Source organism: Hoplias malabaricus, chromosome Y (genome assembly GCF_029633855.1).
Source record: "Hoplias malabaricus isolate fHopMal1 chromosome Y, fHopMal1.hap1, whole genome shotgun sequence".
NCBI classification, from domain to species: Eukaryota; Metazoa; Chordata; class Actinopteri; order Characiformes; family Erythrinidae; genus Hoplias; species Hoplias malabaricus.
Genome location: NC_089820.1, coordinates 84,862,105 through 84,869,024, shown reverse-complemented (window position 1 = coordinate 84,869,024; position 6,920 = coordinate 84,862,105).

The following is a 6,920-nucleotide window of genomic DNA, read 5'->3' as shown; positions in this document are numbered from 1 at the left end:
CTGCAATAAAACATTAAATAAAAATATATGACACAACATAAAAATATGCATGGCCTTTTAGCACTCCTAAACATCAGTTTTTATTTCTGTACATCACTGGAAATGTTCTGTCTCCACAGATAGGTGTGGAGCAGTGTTGCTTATCAGTTTGTGCCTTACTGCAATTATCTCTAGCATTTCTGCTGAAAAAATGTTTAAAATCTGCATGTGTCCTGGATTTTAAATGATGTGTCAGACCGTTTCTAAAGCACTTCAAATAATTATATAAATCTACTGTATGTGAATAATTCTTAAGAATCCATATCCATTATTGAGTAATCCACTATTGAGTAATGTCAGATGACATAGCTTGCTATTTTGCAATGTTGATTATTGAAATGCTTCAACCAAATATTGCAGAGTAGTGCCTTTTTTAGAAAGCTGCTATTGTGTAATAAACTAAGTTTTCTAAGTAATCTGAACATTAGCCAGTTGGCTAAAAAAAAAAACATCAGTACCATCAGTTATGACAAAAAGTGCCCACATGTATATTATATAAAAAAAATAACAATTTTGCCTGATATTTACAAGCTTTTTATTCAGCATTAAATGGCCATCAACGTTTGGTGTGTTCTCCCTGTGTCTGCGTGGGTTTCCTCTGGGTGCTCCAGTTTCCTCCCACAGTCCAAAAACACACGTTGGTAGGTGGATTGGCGACTCAAAAAGTGTCCGTAGGTGTGAGTGTGTGAGTGAATGTGTGTGTCTGTGTTGCCCTGTGAAGGACTGGCAGGGTGTATTCCTGCCTTGCGCCCAATGATTCCAGGTAGGCTCTGGACCCACTGCGACCCTGAACTGGATAAGGGTTACAGATAATGAATGAATGAATGAATGAATGAAGGAAGGAATGAAAGAATACTTCTTTTATTCACAATGTTATATTTTCCTGAACCTACTCAGCAGCCATCAAAGTCAGTGGACTGTGGAATTACTAACACCTATGAATCTAGATACGGTAAGATAACTTAAAACAATTGATTCAATTGATTGAAATTTAGTGCAAAAGGCTAAAATCTGATGGTAATTATGTATTTGGAAAATGTATTTGCACTTTCTTTTATTAATTATTTTCTTCATGTCTTTCTTGTTTAGAGGCAACCTACAATGCCAGATACCATTTATGCTATAATTTCAAAATCCAACACAGGACAAAAATGAAGCCTGAATGATTGCATCATTCAACTGGATAACTGAAAAATAAAAGCCAAACTTTTAAATGTTGCCCCTAGCCATGACAATTCCCACAGATTTTACAACAGCCAACACTGCAAGCTACCATGCTAAAATTAAGTTTGCATATGGGGTTATCTTCATTACTTTTTATTCAAAGAGTTAATAGCCAGTCTGGGAAGTAAATGTTAGATAAATCCTTATATAGTGCAATAAGTAGCATGAACAGGAGGGTGGAAACAGGGACCAAACTGGGGAACATGTGGATAAAAGCAACATAATATTAAATAATGTTGTTTTTATCTATATTCTTCTTACTTTCTTTGTTACAATTTATATATATATATATATAAAATTATTATACAAATACATAATATAATTTTTTCATGTTGTAGATTTAATGCAGTAGTGCCATATTTAGTGAATAAAAAGATATTTTAATCAATTGAAGTAATTCAGATTAAGTTTTGTTGTAAATTTGTTTGTACAATTAGATTTCTTCTCTTCACAATAACTGCCAGAAAGCCAAATATATAATGCAATTACAAGGTGTTTAAGAGTTAAGAATGCTAACGTGAGAAATAACATTTTAGTTTTTGCTTTGTTTTATCTTCAGTGTGTGAGTTTACTTCTAATTTTTATTTTATATCCCCAGGTTTTTTTGCCCAGGTGTATTTTGTTCTTTTGGGGGATCATATTAGCTGTATGTTATTATTTATATGCATGTATATGTTAACATAATTTAGGATGCCTAAAACTGCTGATTGCCCTGCCACCATTAAGAAAATATTTTAATAATAATTTTGCTAGTACGGACCACACCCGTAGAGGCTGAAACGGGGAGGCGAACTCAGATGTCTTTTGGGGAAGAGTTCAGGGCGGCTTATGAATGCGTATGAAGCCAAACGCCCCCGTTGGATAAATGAATATGAGAAAAGGGTGGAGATGCGGTGGAGGCGGGAGCGAGTTTAAAACAGGAGGCTCAGTGGGCTTCATAAAGGCTGAACACAGCTCCGAATATGGGGATCAGCAGGAATGACCCAGCGCGGAGAAGCGAGCTGATATCGTGAAGCAGTTGAGTCGAGATCTATCTCCTGAACTAAATGAGGCGAGTTTATCCGATGCGGAAATTACGTGAATTTGCAGGGTATATATAGGGCTGAGAGGAGGAGTTCGGGCGTGGTCTTACTCCCAAAATAAAACTCCCTCCACACAAACCCGACTATACAGTGCAGGTGCTTGGATCAGAGTTAATTAAAATTGTCTGCAACTGATAGGTCTCAAAATCTTTTGTTTTATTGCATTTTTCTGTGTGTATAACTGTGTGTACACTGTTCTCTTATAAAATTTTACAAATATTCACTTCTTCTTCTGGATGAGGTAATGTACCTTTAGGGAACAAAATCTCATTTGCATATTCATTTAGGTATCTGGAGCCTACCAGCCCACAAACTTCGAGTTGTTGTTGTTGTTTTTACTTAGCTCATACATCAGAAAACAAACTGATAATAAAAACAGCCATGTACTGATTTTGCTCCCATTATCATTAGATTTGTACTGACTGGTAACATAAGGATGCATATAGTAGCCACACAAATTTTGCAGCTATTGACACATCTACCAGCAGTCATATGAAACAACACTTGCCACACCACCCAAGAAACTTCAGGGTGAGAAATTGATGCAGAAATAAAAGCTTTGATGTTTTCCTATAGAGTTAGTTTAATGGTGATTGAAGTATAAAACATTTTATTTTACATGGTGTTAAATGATGCATTTGTAATGAAGTTTTAAGCATGTATTAAACATTTAGAATATTCGGTCGTTATAAAGCATCGAAAAATAAACATTAAGAGGATTCAGTCGTTAACAGCTTCCTCAACATCTTACCCACACTCTGCATCACATCCTTCCTGTCATGTGCTCTCCTTCAAGACACAGAAGTAGGTCTTTCAAAAACCAACTGAACAATATGTATTTATTCCCATAATATAATTATAAATAAAGTAAAATAACCTCATAATATAATCTTGAATAAAAATAACTAAGAAAAGTGTCCCTTAATTATGGTTTTGGGGTGTAAATTTCAATACACATTTATTTGATGTGTGTGTTTAAAATGTTAGTCTCATATTATTAATGGACTACTGACATACTACAGATTTGAAGGATTAATAATAACAATAACAATAATAAAAATATTAATAGTAATAATAAGTTCAATGAAGGACTGGCACCCCCTCCAGGGTGTGTTCCTGCCTTGCACTCAATGATTCCAGGTAGGCTCTGGACCCCCCGCAACCCTGAACTGGATAAGGGTTACAGAATGAATGAATGAATGAATGAATAAGTTCAATTTATATAGCGCCTTTCACAAACCCAAGGGCGATTGACAGTGTACACTAAAGCTGCACTAAAGGATCTGCCACCCATGGTTGAGTGTCTGGTATAAGGGACAGTAAAAAGTCCAGTGTTGGTAGAGTGTGCGAGAGGGACGGTATAAGGGAGAATCAGATCAGAATGAAAAGCAGAAGGCAAGTCATGTAAAGGCATTGATGAACATTTTAGGGTCAGTATCATGCAAAATAATCATGCAATGTTACACAAATTAAAAAATGCAGTTTTGGATAAAGAAGAAAGACCTATATAATTATGATGATGATACCAACTACCAACAATGCTTCGAAAAGAGTGGCCAGAGTAAAAGGATATTGTAGGGAAGCTGACAAGGGACAGATATACAGTGGAACTGGTGCTGGAGCAGTTGTTAATATTTTGAGGAGGAAGACCTCTGGTGGACATGTTGGGAGTAGCATGTGCTAGTCAATTATTCATTCTATTTTAGTAAGAACTCATTTTAAAAGCTGCTGATGTTCTCATACATTCATTCATTCATTCATTATCTGTAACCGCTAATCCAATTCAGGGTCGCAGTGGGTCCAGACCCTACCTGGAATCATAGGGCGCAAGGCGGGAATACACCCTGGAGGGGGCGCCAGTCCTTCACAGGGCAACACAGTCACACACACACACTTTTTTGAGTCGCCAATCCACCTGCCACGTGTGTTTTTGGACTGTGGGAGGAAACCGGAGCACCCGGAGGAAACCCACGCAGACACAGAGAGAACACACCACACTCCTCACAGACAGTCACCCGGAGGAAACCCACGCAGACACAGGGAGAACACACCAACTCCTCACAGACAGTCACCCGGAGCGGGAACCGAAGCCACAACCTCCAGGCCCCTGGAGCTGTGTGACTGCGACACTACCTGCTGGTAGTTGCTGTCACACAGTTCCAGTGGTGTCCAGAGATTGTAGGTTTGAGTCCCGTTCTCCAGGTTTGTGAGGAGCTTGGTGTGTTCTCCCTGTGTCCATGTGGGTTTCTTCTGGCTGCTCCGGTTCCCTCCCACAGTCCAAAAACACATGCTGGTAGGTAGATTGGATACTCAAGGTTGTCCATAATAAGCAAGAATGGGATATCAATTCACTTTCAGAGCTATAGTGACTGGTTGCTTCAGTTCCCAAATGTTTACTAATATTATTTCCAATTACATATATGTTTAAATGGTTTGCACATCAATACATTTTTACAAACATTGCCAGATATTTTTGGAAATAGGAGAATTCAAAAGTTAGATATGCGACTTTTTAAATTATAATTAAGCCACATTAGATACAACACATGTATTTTGGTGTTGTGAGTGACAGAATTTTAGGTTGAAATCAGTAATGATTACAACGCTGAAGTAGATTTTTGAAATACAACTAATATACATTTATACACTTTCATTATTTTTATTATATTTCATTACATACACTTTCACTCTGTTGTCTCTTGTGGGGCAGAAGTGTATAATGGCCTCATACACACCTTGTGCTCCTGCTCCAAATTTGACTCTGTTCAGGGAGCAGCCAGCAAGGTGTGTGTGTGTGTGTGTGTGTGTGTGCATACGCGCATGAATTCGGTTACCCCTCTTGTGCTGTGAGTGGAGGGAAATGCTTTGGCTGGTGTGCCCTGCACAGAACCAGGAAAGTATTTGCATAATTTTAGACATTTGAACTAAAGATGAAAACCTCAGATTGTAATATAAAATAATGTATACACTGTTAATAACTATTACTATTTTACTGCCACTGTTGTATATTATTAGATAAGCCTTTGAATGTGGAGAATGGTCATGAAGCAGATGAAGAGTGCTTCATGATAGTGTTCTCACAGTGGCTGTGTTACAAATTCAGATTAATGTAATTACAGCAGTGGAAAAGCTGACAAATTAGCTAAACAATGATGGCCCATGTCTCAAATATCCAGTGAATTTGAAGAGTCCTGAAGGTTGGGGTCTCGTGTCCCGCTCCGGGTGACTATCTGTGAGGAGTGTGGTGTGTTCTCCCTGTGTCTGTGTGGGTTTCCTCAGGGTGGCTGTCTGTGAGGTGTGTGGTGTGTTCTCCCTGTGTCTGCGTAGGTTTCCTCCAGGTGACTGTCTGTGAGGAGTGTGGTGTGTTCTCTCTGTGTCTGCGTGGGTTTCCTCCGGGTGACTGTCTGTGAGGAGTGTGGTGTGTTATCCCTGTGTCTGCGTGGGTTTCCTCCGGGTGACGGTCTGTGAGGAGTGTGGTGTGTTCTCTCTGTGTCTGCGTGGGTTTCCTCCAGGTGACTGTCTGTGAGGAGTGTGGTGTGTTCTCTCTGTGTCTGCGTGGGTTTCCTCCGGGTGACTGTCTGTGAGGAGTGTGGTGTGTTCTCACTGTGTCTGCGTGGGTTTCCTCCGGGTGACTGTCTGTGAGGAGTGTGGTGTGTTCTCTCTGTGTCTGCGTGGGTTTCCTCCAGGTGACTGTCTGGGAGGAGTGTGGTGTGTTCTCTCTGTGTCTGTGTGGGTTTCCTCAGGGTTACCGTCTGTGACGAGTGTGGTGTGTTCTCTCTGTGTCTGCGTGGGTTTCCTCCGGGTGACGGTCTGTGAGGAGTGTGGTGTGTTCTCTCTGTGTCTGCGTGGGTTTCCTCAGGGTGACTGTCTGTGAGGAGTGTGGTGTGTTCTCCCTGTGTCTGTGTGGGTTTCCTCAGGGTGACGGTCTGTGAGGAGTGTGGTGTGTTCTCTCTGTGTCTGCGTGGGTTTCCTCCGGGTGACGGTCTGTGAGGAGTATGGTGTGTTCTCTCTGTGTCTGCGTGGGTTTCCTCAGGGTGACGGTCTGTGAGGAGTGTGGTGTGTTCTCTCTGTGTCTGCGTGGGTTTCCTCCAGGTGACTGTCTGTGAGGAGTGTGGTGTGTTCTCTCTGTGTCTGCGTGGGTTTCCTCCGGGTGACTGTCTGTGAGGAGTGTGGTGTGTTCTCTCTGTGTCTGCATGGGTTTCCTCCCATGCTCCAAAAACACATGTTGGTAGGTGGATTGGTGACACCTTGCTCCCAATGATTCCAGGTAGGCTCTGGACCCACCACATTTTCTTACTTTTTGTGCTAAGTGTATATATGTGTGTGTGTGTGAGTGTGTGTGTGTGTGTGTGTGTGTGTGTGTGTGTGAATGATTGACTATTAGGACATAACTGAAAATAAACCTGCTTGCAGTGCCCAGTCTTGTATTCAGGTCTTAATATCATATGTATCATTCTTTTTATATTTGGCTAAAAAAAGAATGCCTCTTGTGGTTTTTATACAGCCAAACCAACAATGAGGTCTGAACTTCCTCCTTCATTGTAAAACGGAAGTTTCTCATAAACTTCACATAAA